The sequence below is a fragment of the Macrotis lagotis genome, chromosome 2, assembly GCF_037893015.1.
Source record: "Macrotis lagotis isolate mMagLag1 chromosome 2, bilby.v1.9.chrom.fasta, whole genome shotgun sequence".
NCBI lineage: Eukaryota > Metazoa > Chordata > Mammalia > Peramelemorphia > Peramelidae > Macrotis > Macrotis lagotis.
The window spans coordinates 172,635,948-172,652,795 of NC_133659.1; the positions used below are offsets into that span (position 1 = coordinate 172,635,948).

The 16,848-nt window shown below is 36.3% G+C and overlaps 1 protein-coding gene across 1 annotated transcript in view; it reads left to right on the top strand.

Annotated features, from left to right (window-relative positions):
• SKA2 (spindle and kinetochore associated complex subunit 2) overlaps positions 1-7,730 on the top strand; it is a 56,450-nt gene extending 48,720 nt beyond the window's left edge. The window contains 1 exon segment of the mRNA XM_074223588.1: positions 6,740-7,730. The gene's annotated coding sequence lies outside the window, so the exon portion shown is untranslated.
• The last annotated feature ends 9,118 nt before the right edge of the window (positions 7,731-16,848 follow it).

Sequence of the window (16,848 nt, forward strand, 5' to 3'; positions counted from 1 at the left end):
CCTTGTATTCCCCACTTCTAGCAAAGTACCTTGCAAATAGTAGGCATTTAAATATTTAAATACTTACTGAGTTTACTTGTAGATAGGTTATATGTCATTACTAAGCCTAGTTAAAAAAAAAATACAATTTTAGTTCTTCCAGAGCTCTCATAGTTCATATCAACTTTGAGAAATCCTTGATTATTTTTCATTATAAATTGCTATTTCTGAAAATCACTTATGAAGCTACTTCTGGAAAAACATAATTTCTTAAATTATTATGAAGGCATTTTTAAAGTATATTACCTTAACCAAAGAGCGAACATGACTAAAAGAAAAAAAAATTTTAAGTACACCCAGGAATAATTTTTTGATAGGGGGCAGCTAGATTGGGCAGAGGATAGAACACCAGCGCTGAAGTCAGAAGGACTTGAGATCAAATGTGACGTCAGACATTTTATTTGCCATCTTCTCCCCTAGCATATTAATAGAACTAGAAACTACATACAGCTATTGAGGTTGAAAGAATTTTCTTCACTCAGCACCCATATGAGTGTGGCCAGGGTAAATAGTTATGCTATTAAAAAGACTCATGTGATGCTTAACCACAAGGGGGCTCTCAGAGCAGGGAAACTACCAATCCTCCTTTGTTCTTCCCTAAACAGAAGCTAAAATAGCCTTCACGATCCTTTGCTCTTACATCTACTCTGACTTCTGCCCCTTCTAAAAAAATAGAGAGGTCTGTCTAAACTTACAAAATTGTGAAAACTTAACCAAAACCATCTCCTTTGTCTTTCCCCTACACTAACTGAAGGAAAAAGGCAGGGAAATGACCAGTTTGTATTTATACTTTATTATTATTGGAGCCCCACACTGATTGAATATTAATTTGAGAGGCTTCATTTGGAGTAAATTTACACGTTGAGGCAATGTAGTTGAGATGAGTATTATTGGCAGATAATGGTAAAGGGAAGTCATGTTACCATAGATAGTTTTTCCATTGTTAAGAACATAAGGTTTCACTTAAAAATTGGGAGAAATGATATGGGGGGAAATCCATTTAAAAATACTTACATTAAAAATTTTCTTTACATAAAAAAGATATAATTGTATCTTTGCAATGGGTCAGGCTGCCAAGAGAGCCAGGGCCACAGAACTGGTATAGGTAAATCCTGTAAAAAGATTTCATATAGCTCATTACAAGTTGGCAAGACTTTGTAGTAGTAGAGAAATTAAGGTCATCAACAAATTAGTTCCAAAACATTGTAGTCTAGGAGCTAAGAAACTACTGAGGCAGTAACAAAATACAGAGGAGGTACCATGGTTTATTGAACTTGTTTCTGGGAGGTGATTGACAGTGGCAAGTTTTATCAAGAATGAGCTTAAAGATTCATCAAACTTGAAATAAAGGTATTTGTGATGATAACCTATAGATTTAGAACATTTATAAATATATATATATATATATAGTCACATGCACATATATGTGTGTATATACACATAAGTATTTTATCTATATTTATATACTATATATTTATAATAAACATACATTTTCTTTTAGAAATCTGATTTGGAAGAATATTAATGGAGGGAAAGACACAACTAATAAAATGTATCTTTTCAGCTTCTTACTATACTACTAATTCTTACTAGAATTCTTGACTGTGGGAATATCATCATTTTGTTGGAGTGGATATGTTGAGACTAAGGGGGGCGTCTAGGTGGCGTAAAAAAGGGGCAGCTAGGTGGCGTAAAAATTGGGGCGGCTAGGTGGTGTAGTGGATAAAGCACCGGCCCTGGAGTCAGGAGTACCTGGGTTCAAATCTGGTCTCAGACACTTAGTAATTACCTAGCTGTGAGGCCTTGGGCAAGCCACTTAACCCCGTTTGCCTTGAAAAAACCTAAAAAAAACAAGACTAAGGTAAAGGATGGGACTACCTCCTATTCAGGCCACCATCTTGTCTGGAAGTCATCTTTATAAAGGTTTAAATACATCATCTCCTGAAGCAAATTTTAAGATTCTGGAAATCTGGAACTGCATTCCGCACTTCTTTGTATCCCCTAATGATGAAACTTTCTGAACTCAGCTGGTCTATTCTTCAGATGAAGTGGTTCTGTGAGTTGGTTCTTGGGTAACCCACAGACAAAACTGCTTGCATTCTCCTAGCATAGGTTTCTAGATTCTCTTTATCTTCTCATTCCCATGACACTGAAGCAACAGAGAAAGACTTCAGCATGGGAGCTTTTGACTAGTCTGATAAGGTTATTGATTAATACAAGATGAAAATTAGCATCCCAAGGGAATACATTTTTTGATAATTAAAATTTAATAATTTATACCTTACCCTGTTCCAGAAAGATCTGAGGCAGCTTGTAAAATTAAATATCTAAAACAGAACAACTTAGGGTTTTTTTTTAAGCACATAATAAACAAAAAACACATAAAGCACATAACAAAACCAAATAGAATAAGCAGTTGTTACTGGGTAACTGAAGTAGGTTCATTACTGAAGTTGAGCATTAAATTTAGCTCTGGCAGCTAAGATAAAAAGGGATACATGTTGACTTGTATTTCTTACTGTCTGATGAAAAGAAAGAGTGCAAATTTGTTTGGAGAGAGTCTTTTTCCTTTTCAAGGAAAAGTTTTTATCACATGAATCCTTATGTCAGGGGCACAGAGTAACAGCAGTGGTTTAACAGAAGACAAATTGAAATGGACATTTCTTCTGTCAACTCTCTATAAAAGCAAAAAGGCACAGGACATTAAATTTTATCTTGGGTGTTTCTGTCCTCAGCTAAGTAAATGTGGTCTAGATGTATTCCTTTCTGATGAGCCAAATTAATTTAGTTTGGAGCATCTAGAGTAAAGATATCAAACATATAAAGCCCCTACATTCCCTAAAGTGACTGGACTTGATATTTCTAGGTCACTATGCAGCCCATAGGGATCCTTATTTTTAGACTGAGTAACCCTGTATCTATTGAATTTGACAGCTTTGATGTAGGGATAATTGGTCTTGAAGTCAGGAGGATGGGAGTTTGAATACAGCTGCAGACCCTTGACATTACTAGCTGTGTGACCTCGGGCAAGTCACTGAACCTTGATTACCTTACATCCAGGGTCATCTCTAGACACCCAGATTCACATCTGGGCTCTGAAGGAGAAAGTGAGGCTGGTGATTTAGCCTAGCACTCCCTCACTCAAATCCAAATCATGTGCTTGTCATGGCATCACCTTCCTTATGTCTTCTCTCAAGTACCAGACATTTCTAGGGAGCACAGGATGACAATCAGTTCATAATGAATTCTTGAAGTACTGATATTCTGTGTTGCTAATTATTGAAGGACTCATATGCTTTGAAAATCAGCTGTGCCAAAAGCAGAAGAAAAGTTGTGTTATAAAGGTTTTGAGGCAAGACAAGCTCTTGATTGAAGCAAAGAGCAAGCCCACTTCCATGTAGAGGTAGAATACAGAAGTACCTGTGGATAAAATTAAATACAAATACAAAGTTCTCTGCTTGGCATTCAAAACCCTTCATAACTTAGCCTTCTGCCTTTCCAGTCTCTCACACTTCTCTCCTGAAACATTTCTTCCTCAGTCCAGTAACATCAGCCTCTTGGTTCCTGGCATCCTCTCTGACTGCCCTACCTCCTCTGCCCATTTTTACTGAGCTCTCTGGCTTCCTTTAAGTTTCAACTAAAAATCCTCTCTTTTATTGGAAGCCTTCTCCAACCTTACTTAATCCTAGCACATTCTTTTTCTTAATTATTCCCTAGTTTTTTGGAATACAGTTCATTCTATATGTTCTTGTTCATTCTTCTCCCCCATTAGATTGTAAGCTCCTTCCCAGACTGCCTGTTGCTTCTTTTTGTTTTCCCAATGTTTAATACAGTACCTGACACATGGTAAGCTTTTGATGTTTGTTTAAGGTTTATTAATTGATTAGTATTTTTCCCCAAAAAAGGCAACTTTGAATCTGCTCCATCATGTAGGCAGTATCTGGAACAGAGTTTTGAGTACTGAAAAGCTTTAAGGACAAGTGTTAAGGTAGTGATCCTCTATCTCAATCATAAAAGAACCTCAGGATATCTTCTGCACAATTTTTAAGTAGAATTGTATCTCAATGGGTCCACCAAGATAAATTAGCATAATGAATTTACTTAATTAGTATTTTTTAATAAATTGATATTTAAATTTCTTTTTTTCTTTTTTTTTTTAGGTTTTTTTGCAAGGCAATGGGGTTAAGTGGCTTGCCTAAGGCCACACAGCTAGGTAATTGTCTGAGACCAGATTTGAACCCAGGTACTCCTGGCTGGTGCTTTATCCACTGCGCCACCTAGCCACCCCTATATTTAAATTTATAAATAGATTTAGTATTGTTCATTTAAATAGCATGTTACACCTTGAAATGACCTCAGAGTTAAACCAGTCCAGCCTGGTCCAACCCTGTATACCAACATGATAATTTTATTTTAATGTAGCTTGTGCTTAGTCAACAGGTACGACTACTACTTAAGTCCTTTTCCAATTAAACTAACATTTTTATTCTGTACTGGTAATGTTTGTCCTTATTTTTCCAAAAGTGTTAGACATAGATAGGTTAATGCATCTCAGAGCTATAACATTATAAATTAAAAAGGACATATAACTATTTTTGTTCATTCTAAGATTCTAATTTTATGTCATCAATTCCTGTCCATTCAGATTTTAAAAGCAGTAAGCTTCGACCTTCAAAGAATCAATAATAGCTCCAGTTACATGTGGAGTTTGTCCTTGTAGCTATTTAGTATTTATAGAGTCAGAGAATTATAAATCATATGCCATTATTTGATTCCTCCCCCCAGAGATAGAACAGAAGATAGCAATGGATAGTGGTTGAACACTTATGGTTGAGACTTTCTTATGGTAAATAGCTTAGCAATTGGTATAGGTAAAAGAACCTCTGCTGGAACCTTTTCCAGCTTTTTATTCTTTGAATAGGTATTACAGAGTAAATACTAGATGAAAAGGCCCAATTTGTTCAGGAAAAGCATGGAAATGTACAGGATCGAGTATAATGGTGCTATAATTTGGGAGAAAAGCAGAGGTTCCCAATTTAGGTATGATGGACAGCACTTGAAGTCTATCCTGAAGGAACTATATTTATGAAGTTATTTAAGGTAAATAATTAAACAATTGGTATAAGCAAAAGAACTTCTGCCTGGAGCCATTTCCAGCTTTATATTCTTTGAATGAGTGTTCCAGAGTGAGGTTATTGGATCTCAGCTAGAGAGAAATCTTGAGATCTATAAAATAACAAAAACTGACTTAGGACTATATGGATAAATGAAATAACTTGTTTGTGGTGAATTTCTTTACATTTGACAAATTGCCTTAGGGGTCTTGAAAGCAAAGTTAGAACAAACCCACATGCCATGAATTTATACTAAGGAATCCAAGAATCCAAGAGCAAGGGAGTCTGGTGAGCAACAAAAGGGATAAGTGTAGCAACGAACTTCAAGTAACCATGGGACCTTAATAGAACTAGATTCATTTCTGTTAAAGACTCTCGATATTGATGCCCCAATTTAGTTAAATTTCTTAAATATTTATTGAGCCCCTATTATGTTACAGTACAAGGCACTGATCAGCATAGTTACTTACTTTAGTTAAAATTCATAAATATTTATTGAGCCCTCCCTTACTATGTACAGTACAAGGCACTGATCAACATAGTTACTTCCTTTTCAATTCTGCATATCCTCTGTTTTTATGGAGGTTGCTACACAGTGTGTGTGGGGCATGCGAAGTGTTTTGACATTGAGAGCCCTTGTGAGTCTGGAAATTCTGAGGAATTCTCTACCTTTATAATAGTCTATAACTCCATTAGTCCTCCTGTGAGATTCTGGGCCAGGGCCTTGAAGGTAAAGTTTTGTCTTTGTCTTCACAAGACCAACTTGGTTCTTGGGATCCTGTTTAAAAGTCTGTTGGGGGGGGGGGGTGCTAGGTGGCACAGTGGATAGAGCACCGGCCCTGGAGTCAGGAGTACCTGAGTTCAAGTTTGCCCTCAGACATTTAATAATTACCTAGCTGTGTGGCCTTGGGTAAGCCACTTAACCCCATTTGCCCTGCAAAAACCTAAAAAAAAAAAAAGTCTTTTGGGAATTAATAGGTATAGGGAAAATTGCTTTGAGGTAATTAGCTTTCTAAGGGCAGCATTGCTAATAAGAATACCTTAAAGACTGCTCTACCTAGATTCAACTGACTCATTCTGCCAAAACTTGTCTATACCCACCTGAGGGAATGTTGGTACTCTCTCTCTCCCCATTTATCTAAACTGTGGGCAACAGTATTCCAAAATCTGTATTCTATATTGTCTCTGCTGGCTAAATCTATAACTTCTCAATGGGATCTATTATAACATAAGTTTTAGTGGATATGATTTATACATTTATTTACTGGAATAAATGGAAATTGGATAATGAAATTTCATTTTTAATTGTTAAACTTAACATTGGCAATAGATTTCTATAACTGAAAAGAAATTTGACCAAAGTAATAATTTTGGAAACAAGTCTTCCTACTCTTTTTTTTTTTAGGATTTTTGTAAGGCAAATGGGGTTACGTGGCTTGCCCAAGGCCACACAACTAAATTATTATGTGTCTGAGGCCGGATTTGAACTCACATACTCCTGACTCCAGGGCTGGTGCTCTGTCCACTGTGCCACCTAGCTGCCCCCTTCCTACTCCTTTTTAATGATTTTTCCTTCATTTTTATAGAACTCTACTGAATATGATGCTGATGAACAGTTGATCCAGATGAATGTGAAAACCAGGAAACTAAGCTGTGGAGTCAGAAAAAGCTGAAGTTAAGAAAAATACAAATAGTAAGATGGACAAGGCAGATTAAAGACAAAGGATCTCTTTTATTTTTATGCATGGAATGAGCATTATCTCTTCATGTGCCAAGAAGCCGTGATTTTGATAGTGATAATATGGTGATAAATTTGTTGTGAGAGTTGCTTGTGTTGTATTAACTATTTGTCATAAGTATCCATTAAAACTTTAAAAACCTGTAAGTTATCTAAGTGCTGTTTTTAATTGTATTATGTTTTACTTTTGTATCCTGGGAATTGATCCTAAATTCTCTATTCAGTAAAATAGGTACTCAAGTGAAAGTAGAACCTGGAGTGTTTCTTTGGAGCTTGAAGTCTGAAACCTTTGAGAGGTTAGTAGTGAGATCAGTTCCCTAAATTACTATATTTGAGAAATATATTTGATGTTCCCAGTCTTAGTTTTCCCCTTAAGGAAACTGACACAGACAAATTCTTTGGAAGTTGTAGACATGTAAACTTTTATTGTCATTGCTTGATTTTTAAATGTTTCTAGATTTTATAATTTACATTTAATAATTTTTTAAATGCCTGCTTTTGTTTTCTTAACCTAATAAAGAAAAAATACAATTGCCCATAGTTCCATGAACCTCATATAAGGAGATAAATATTTATGTGTATTTTGAGAATTAAGAGTACAACATAATTTTGTGAGAAAAACTTAAAAGAGATTTTTCATGTTTCTCTAGTGTGCTATGATGGTACTAACTATTCTTTGATTTCTATGATACCAGTGGTCATTTTAAGTATTTTTATTTAAGTGCTTTTTTCAGATTTTATATGTCTTATAAGTGCATTACTCATGCTAATTAATATCATTGTATTGGAGTTGTTAAATTAAAATATTCCAACACCTTTCACAAGCAAAATTGTTTTATTTTTTCTGAAAAAATTTTAAAGTTTCAAAGAACATCCTAATAATTCATATAAAATATTTAAAATTAAAAAAAGAAAAGAAAAATTATATAACAGAAAATCAGGCACTGAGGTTGAAGGCAGTCTGTGTATTAAACATATCAAAAACTGTTGTCCAATTTATTGGCTTAAATTAGGATGTGAATTCTTCAGAATCATAAAATGTTATTTTAAAATAAGATCATTTATATGATGTGATATGACATGACTTCATTAGTGGAAATAACTTTAAAGAAGAAGCATCACTATATGTTTTGTCACTGCACCCTAAGGACCATGAGACTTTTACATATGATATACAGCTGAAAACTTCCATATGTATTGAGGTTTTACCCATTAGAATGAGAAAAGAGGCATTATATTGCTTTTTCTATTTATATATAGTAAGCCCTTTTAAAAGCTCTATTCATTTACTCACTTGTTCATACAACCAATATATAATTACTTCTAAAACCAAATCTTTTTAACAAAGCCTCAATAATTTGTGTACATTTTGTTTTAAGTTCCATTAATTTCAGTTTATAGTAAAACCAGCCTTTATCGGTAAAGGATGAACCATAGAAATAATCTTAATTGAATCTAGGTGCACTCCTTACATTGGTTCAAATGGAAACTCATCCATTTCTCAACCTATGTAATTTTTTTTAGGGTTTTTTTGTTTTGTTTTTTTTTTTTGGTAAGGCAAATGGGGTTAAGTGGCTTGCTTGCCCAACACAGCTAGGTAATTATTAAGTGTCTGAGACCAGATTTGAACCCAGGTACTCCAGGGCTGGTGCTTTATCCACTTTATCCACTACTCCACCTAGCTGCCCCAACCTATGTAATTCTTGTCCATGTTCTCCTATAGTTCTTCAATGGAGGATCTATCTTTCCTTCTATGTGGAAAGAAGGCTGCTTTTTAGGTATCAATTGTATTTCATAAGTAGCAATGCAGCTCTTAGATTGTCCATCTGTGTTATAAATGAATGAAAAGAAAAACCTGCTACAGTGAGAGAAAATTGTACATTTTATTCACGAACCTTGCAAGATACACCCTACAAGGTACGTACTTCACCTAGGCATGAAGCACAAATTAGTCTCCAAAGTCAGTCAATTTGTGGTCTTCAGAAACTCTTTCCCCTCCCTTTTGGATGTTCATAGGCTCTCAGAGTTTGAGTTACAATATAAGAGGCCCACACATTCCATGACATGTCCCTAATTTGATCTCCCCCCACATCATATGACACATGATATGCTAAAGAACCTCAATAGTCCCAGGGAGTGTGTGGGTTAATATTCAGTTACCTAATTGGGCAAATTCAGTAGCATTAGGTCAAGATCTCTAGGTCACTCTTGACAGATTGAGAACTGGTTTGGGGTTTGCTGGAATGGGATTAGGAAAACTCTTCCATTCTTGTGATTGGCTAGGCCATTCTCCCTTTGTAATGGATTCCCTAAGGGCTCCCCTCCACACCCTGTGAAGACCAACACCCTACATTTCTCACAATCTGGTACTCTTAACTCTTCCTAAATGAGTTATTATTTCAAGAAATAATAGTTTTATTTCAAATCATAAACAGTAAGTTTTTGGAGATAGAATTAAATGACTTGTCCAGGGGTCACACTGCTAATAAATGTCTGAGGCTGGATTTGAACTCGGGTTCTCCTGACTCCAAGACCAGTGTTCTATCCACTGTACCACTTAGTTGCTCCAGAACCTGGTTTTAAGAAATAAAACTTCTGAAGAAAGAGTTTGGCACCTCAATGGAGTGTGAGGCCCACATATGTAGCAAAGGCTCACTCTTGGGGAGGGTGATGCTGTCCTTGTTTGACTTGAAAGAAAACAATAGATATCTCTATCTTCTCCCAGGGAATTTATCATTTCTGCCTTGGAGGTTATGACCAGGTAGTTACCCCTCTCTCTGTTCTCAGAGATGGAATACAGGACTAAAAAAATATCTGCTATCTTAAATATTGTTCATCTAAGGAATATGATCAGGTTCCATTTAACTTTTTATTTCTTTTATACAAGAAAAAACTTCAAGCTCTATATCCAAGTCTTGATCCTTTCCCAACCAAATACCAGTTTCACAATGAACACATGGAGAATTAATTGATTAACAAAGAAACTCATTTATCTAAATCAGGGGTGGGCCATTTGGATACTTATAACATCATTCAAGGGATTTATGTCATCAAAATTTAATTCACCCCTGAAAAACTAGATTTATTGAATTTCTAGTCCCTATCAGCAGTTGCCTTAGGAACACCAGATCAGTACTGCCTGCCTCTGAAAATCACAGAACAGAAATCAGTAAAAGTGTACATAGGAAAATATATATATCAGACAACACATTGGGATCAAGATAACTCAACCGAGTGTCCTAGATCTCATCCAAGGGGTCACATCTCTCTTGAAGCTGGAAGCAAAAAGCCAGCTTGATTGAAGGCCCTCATTTGGAGAATTCCCAAAGGGGGACTAGTTTAGAATTAAAGCTCTTGCTTCCCTCCAGCTCTGCCTAGCCTCATCAGGGCAGGGCCTCACCTTCACAACTAAGGAGAGTGGCTTGCCAAAGAACAATAAGAAATAGGTTACACACCCAAAGCTAAATTTCAATTCAAAACATTCCTGAATGATCACAACTGGACTTATTTAAATTTATACATCAGCAATGCTTTTATTAAGTGTTTGCTATGTCTGAAATATTTCATTAGGTGTGCAATAAATAAGTGAAAAATCCTCAATGAGCTTACCTTTCCTAGAAAGACAATATATATGTGTTGTTCAGTTGTTTTTCAGTTGTGTCTGATTCTCTGTGACCTCATTTGGGGTTTTCTTGGCAAAGATTCTGGAGTGGTTTGCCATTTCCTTCCCCCAACTCATTTTACAGATGAGAAACAGACAAACAGGATTAGGTACCTTGTCCATGACTGAAAGAATATCTACTACTTCAAATATTGTTCATCTAGGGGATATGACCAGGTTCCATCTAATCTTTTATTGCTTTGTCATTTTTTTAGGGAAGGGAAAAAACTTATAACTTTATATCCAAGTCTTGATCCCTGCCCAACCAAATACTAGTTTCACAGTGATCAACCATATAGAATAGCAAGGAAACTCGTTTATCCTAATCATAGAAAAACAGGAATCAGAAGATAGACATAGAATATATATCAGACAGTACATAGTGATAGTGCTCTCCCATCAGGATCAAGATAACAGCTATTAAGTGCCCGGGGTCAGATTTGAACTCAGAAATATGAATGTGTTCCTGACTGAGGGTCCAGCACTCTATCCAGTATGCCACCTAGCTGCCCTAGCATCCACACATAAAACTAAAGTAAGCTGGGAGAGGAGATACCAGCAGCTGGGGAAATGAAGGGCTTCCAGGAGAATGCTGTGCTTAAGCTGTCTTGAAGTAAACTAAAGGAATGCTTTCCATGTGTGGGAAATGTCAGATGCAAAAGCAAAGGACCACACAGAGGAACAAAAGCAAAGGCAGATGGCCTGGACCAAGAAAAACATTTATAATTAGCCTAAAAAGATATATTGATACCATGTTACCAGGGGCATTTAATGCCACATAACAGTTTGTATTGATCTTAGAAACAATGGAGTTTAACTCTTGGTGGATGTTCATTTTTCACATAGCTCATTTTTGGGAGGGGTGAGGGGGCTGGGGGTTGTTTTTGTTTTTGCAAGGCAATGGGCTTAAGCGATTTGCCCGAATTCACACAGCTAAGTATTAAGTGTTTGAGGTCAAATTGAACTCAGGTCCTCCTGACTCCAGCACTGTGCTACCTATCACAGCTCATTTTAAAATGAATATAGTGAATGCCCTTGGGGACTTAAACTTCCAGCTAGTTCTGGATCCCCAAAAACATATTTATCCAGAATGGGGAGAAGTAGATTTAGAGCAGAATATTAGGTTCAGTAGATAGAGAAGCAGCCGGGGCAGCTTGGTGGCACAGTGGATAGAGCACCAGCCTTTGAAGTCAGGAGGACCTGAGTTCAACTCCAACCTCAGGCAATTAATAATTACCTAGCTGTGTGACCATAGGCAAGTCACTTAACCCTGATTGCTGCCCATTCAGAGTTATCTTTAGTCACTCCAATCCATATCTGGCCATTTGTTATAAATGAATGAAAAGAAAAAACCTGCTAGAGTGAGAGAAAATTGTACATTTTATTCATGAACCTTGCAAGATATGCCTTACAAGATACAAGTACCTCACCTAGGCATGAGGAACACATTGGTCTTGGGAGTCAGGTAATTTATAGTCCTCAGAAACTCTTTCCCCTCCCTCTTGGATGTTCATAGGCTCTCAGAGTTTGAGTTACAATCTAAAATCATTCCATGATATGCCCCAATATGATCTCCCCCACATCATAGGACATGTGATATGCTAATGAATCCCAGGGGTGTGTGGGTTAATATTCAATTATCTAACTGCACAAACTCAGTTGCATTAGATCAAGATCTCTAGATCACTCAGGTTGAGAGCTGGTTTGGGGTTTGCTATCCTTGGAATGGGATTAGGAAAACTTCCAGTTTTGTGATTGGCTGGGCCATTCCCCCTTTGTAATGGATTCCCTAAGGGCTCCCCTCCACACCCTGTGAAGACCAACACCCTACTTTCCTCACACCACTGGACCCAGATGGTGCCAGAGGAGAAACTGAGGCTAGTGATTTAGCACAGTCCCCACCCCCACTCAAATCCAATTCAAGTGCTAGTCAAAACATTTCCTCCCCAAAGTCAAGGTCTCCTTCAAGATTGAAGGGCAAAAAAAAAAGATTGAAGGGCAAACAACATTACAAAATTGAAAAGGGACAAGAGGCTATGCAAATTGTGTTTCCTACAAGTAATACAACTATATCAATGTATTTAGCTATCTTTTTTTCAAATTGCATTGTAGTTCTCATCCTAATAGTTAAAAAGTCAAATGAAAGCTTTAAGAATTCATAAATAACCAAAGCATGAGTCTTCTCCAAAAAAAACAGGCCTATAACAGTCTCCCTTTTTCAAGTTTTTCATATCTATTGTGAACTGTATATATTTATAGTACTGGCAGAAAACAAACCTAAAACAGAAAAAAAAAAATTTAAAAGTTTATGAAGTCATCTAGTGGTGGGGAAAGAGCAGAAAAATATGGCCTGTTCACTCCTCACCCCAAACACCCCTGCCTCATTCTCTGTAAGTTGTACATTATGTAAGAGTTCAAACAAAGGAACAAGGAAACAATTTCCAGATAAGTAGGTTGCTTGAGATGAATAAATGGGAAGAAAATCAAATTCCCTTCCATCAATCTTTCCATCTGGCTCCCCTGGAAGGTTTGTTTTCTTTTCTTTTCTTTTTTTTAATTTTAAATTTGGGGGGAAAGAGGGGGTAGGGAAGTTACCATAACTTGCAATCCTGAGTTAAGCATTAAACAAATTTGGTCTCTAAGCAACAAACCTGGTCTCAGTCACACAGGGCTTAGATTCAAACAATACAATAAAGTTTTCCTGCAGTAGGGGATGAACCATCATTGTTATGTTTCAGGATTTTATTTTAATGTGGAATAAATTTTCCCTTTGATTTGCCAGAGTTAAACTGTGTATCTCAGTTCTGAGATGTGATTACCCAGGTTTATTTTAAATTTTTATAAATTCTCACCACTCTGAACAGGAAATAGGAGGGCATAAGTGTGTTTGCTTTTAAAAATTTTATCCTATTTTTACTGATACTTTTCATTCATTGTTGTAACTAACTCTCCCTTTTCTTCTGCCCAGATAGTTATCCCTTGTAACAAAGACTCAAAAGGCAGAAAAGAGGAGTTTGGCAAAACTAATACATAACATCATAGTCCCCCTCCTCTTCAGTGAAATCAAGGGAGACACATTTTCTCATTTCATCTCCAGGGCCAAGGTCTCTGAGAAAATCAGTCTCTCTGGGATTCATTATTCAAAATGAATATAATTTTATCAATGGAAATGACATTACAGAAGATGCATTATCATCTGCCATCTCTGCATATGTAGCTTTCCTGATTAAAATGTGAGCTCTTTTGTTTTGCCTTTCTACTTGTGGGGATACCAAGCACTGCCAGGACTTACAATGTTTGCACAGAGTGTTTAATAAATGATTTTTCTTTCACTCCTTCATTCATTCATTGGTTTGTTCATTCGGTCTAAAGAAATACAAGGTCAAGGTTGTTTCCTACTTATTGTGGTTTCTTTTCATTGCATATAGCCTCTGGTCCTAGAATCTCCATACTGATTTTTTTTTCTTTTCCCTTAATCCTAATTCCTCACACTGAAAATGACTAATCTATAAATGTTAAACAAATGTCTAAGTACAACATTCACCTGACTATCCCCCTCTGAGGGGAGAGGGGGTATGAAGGAAATTATATAACTTAAAATATGCATATGCATGTGGATGAATGTTGAAAAACTTTCATAGCATATATTTGAAAAAAATAAAATATAGCATATAATTAAAAAAATAAAACAAAATAGCAATTAAAAAAAAAGAATCCCCATACTGACTGGTTCTTCCTCCAGGAAGTTCCTTACCATTCTGTCACTGCCTCCTCTTGGCTATCATTTCTGGAGCTGAGCAGATACCTGCTGGGGGGTGGGACGTTATGCAGATAAACAGGTTTTCCTGCCTCCCAGAGATCCATGCCAGCTCTCTGTGAGTAGTAGGTCTTCTTTGTTTTCAGCTCAGGTTCTTGTTCCCTAAATCATCTTTACTGATCAATGAACCAAATCATGGTCCTGATAAATACCCTGCTAAAAAAGACATCATTAGAGACCTAATTAAAGGCCCTTCCTAGATCACATTAACTGTATTGGTAGAAGCAAGTTCAGTGTCTTTGCTTGTGTTCTGTTGGTGTTGATCCTGAAGGGAGTTCCCTTGACTTCTGGTCCAAATCCTTTGCCTTTCTAGGAGAAGAGGGTCTGCTGTCTAGTCCATCTCCCAGAACTCTTTTGCCGAGTCTGCTTGATTTGATTTGATCTCTCATTTGGTGTCTAAGTCAATGAAACAGTTTTTGAGATGTTAAAGTTTTTATAGAACAGGTAGACTAATCAGTAATGTTAAAAGCATTAGGCTTTTATGACAGGTAGTTTTTATATTCTATTGAGCTCTTTACCTCCCTCAGAAGTTTCAGTGGTACCTCTGAAGGGCAATGAAGTTCTAAAATTATTACCTTGAGCCCCCATTTTAGTATGTTCCCTCTATTTCAGTCACCAGTTACAGTTAGTATCTCTTCTATATCATTGTTTGACCCATTGATTTTGAGTGTTTGGTTGTTTCACTCGACTGAATCTTCATGATTCCATTTGGGGTTTTCTTGACAAAGATACCTAGAATGGTTTACCATTTCCTTCTTCAGACCTAGTTATTAATGCCCCACAATTAAACTTTAGAGGCAGCTAGGTGGCTCCATGGATAGAGTACTGGAGTCAGGAAGGCCTGAATTCAAATCTACCTTAGACACTTAATATCTGTGTGACCCTGGGCAAGTCACTTAACCTTCTCTTAACACTGTTTGCTTCAGTTTCCTCATCTGTAAAATGAGCTGGAGAAGAAAATGGCAAACTAGCCCAGTATCTTTGTCAAGAAAATCCCAAATGGGGTCATGAAGGGTGGGACATGACTGAAATTAAACAACTAAACTTTAACCAGTTAGCATTCACAAAGTTAGCATTCCCAGAGACACACAGAAGTTCTTGCCTCAATCACAACCAGGAAACAGTGTTTGATTTGATTAATGCCTCTTATATTTATTTACTCAATTCAACTAGTACCCAAGGCTTTCTCTCATTACACAACAAGTTAAGAGGAAACTGTCCTGGAACATTTATACATACTCTGAAGTAGAGAACAGAACCTTCTTTTATGCATGTTCAGAGGATGTCTCACTAAACATCTATGCTCTTACAGACTCCCAGATTGGGCTCTCTTTGGCCAGTCTCATTCTTCATGAGAATATATTTTAATTCATTTAAGGGGAAGATTGAGACACAAAAGAGGGATTTGGGACAAATGATATAGCCAATCAGTTGTGTCAGACTATTCATAATCCCATTTTGGGGTTTTCTTGACAAAGATAACTGGAGTGGTATCCCATTTTCTTCTCTACTTCATTTTACAGAGGAGAAAACAGAGGCAAACAGGGTTAAGTGACTTGCCCAGGTCACACAACTAAATGTCTGGTGTATTGTTCTCTACACAGTAAGCACTCAACATACTCGTTGAATTGTTTCTCTAAGTTTCTTCCTATTTCTAAAATTCTTTGAATTTTAATATGTAGGTACCATAGTAACCAAGAATCTAATCTTGCTTCTTAGCATAATAAAAATGCCTGGACCAGAAAATATGAAATTCAACTACCATTTCAGAAATAATGTGATTTTCCCCTTAGCAACAAAATTCCAAATTATTAAGAATTTGGGAAATATGATATCCAGTGTTTAAGAAAGATGAATTAAGAAAGTCATTTATAAAAGCATTTGCACTTTTAAATTCAGTGTTATTTAATCATTCTGTTACATTAAACATTATTAATCATTATTTCAGAAAAGCAGTTACATAAAAATCACCCTAAAACTGTTGTAATTGCAATATAGATTGAATCAATTTTCTTTATTTAAAATTTTATTTATTTAAAACAATGGGATTAGGTGACTTGCCCAAAGTCACATAGCTAGGTCACATTTGAACTCAGGTTCTCCTGACTCCAAGACTGGTACTCTATACACTGTTCCACCTAGCTGTCCCTGAATCAATTTTCAAAGGAAACATCAATATTAATTGATAAAATATCTACTAAAGAGAACATCTAAATCTTCAAATTCTTAATCTCTCTCTCTGTCTCTTTCTCTCACTCTCTGATTTTTGTCAAGTAGATGTATTAATGCCCAAAATAAAAGGAAATACAATTATCCAGATATCAACTTTCTAGAATATCTCATATTCAGTATGATACGATAAGGAGGTTAAGGAGGTGGGGAGAGAACCCTTTTTTGCGGGAGTAGGGAGAGGGTGAAAGCAGAATATAATGCCTAACATCAAATAGAGAACTCATAAAAGTCAAAGACACAAGATTTT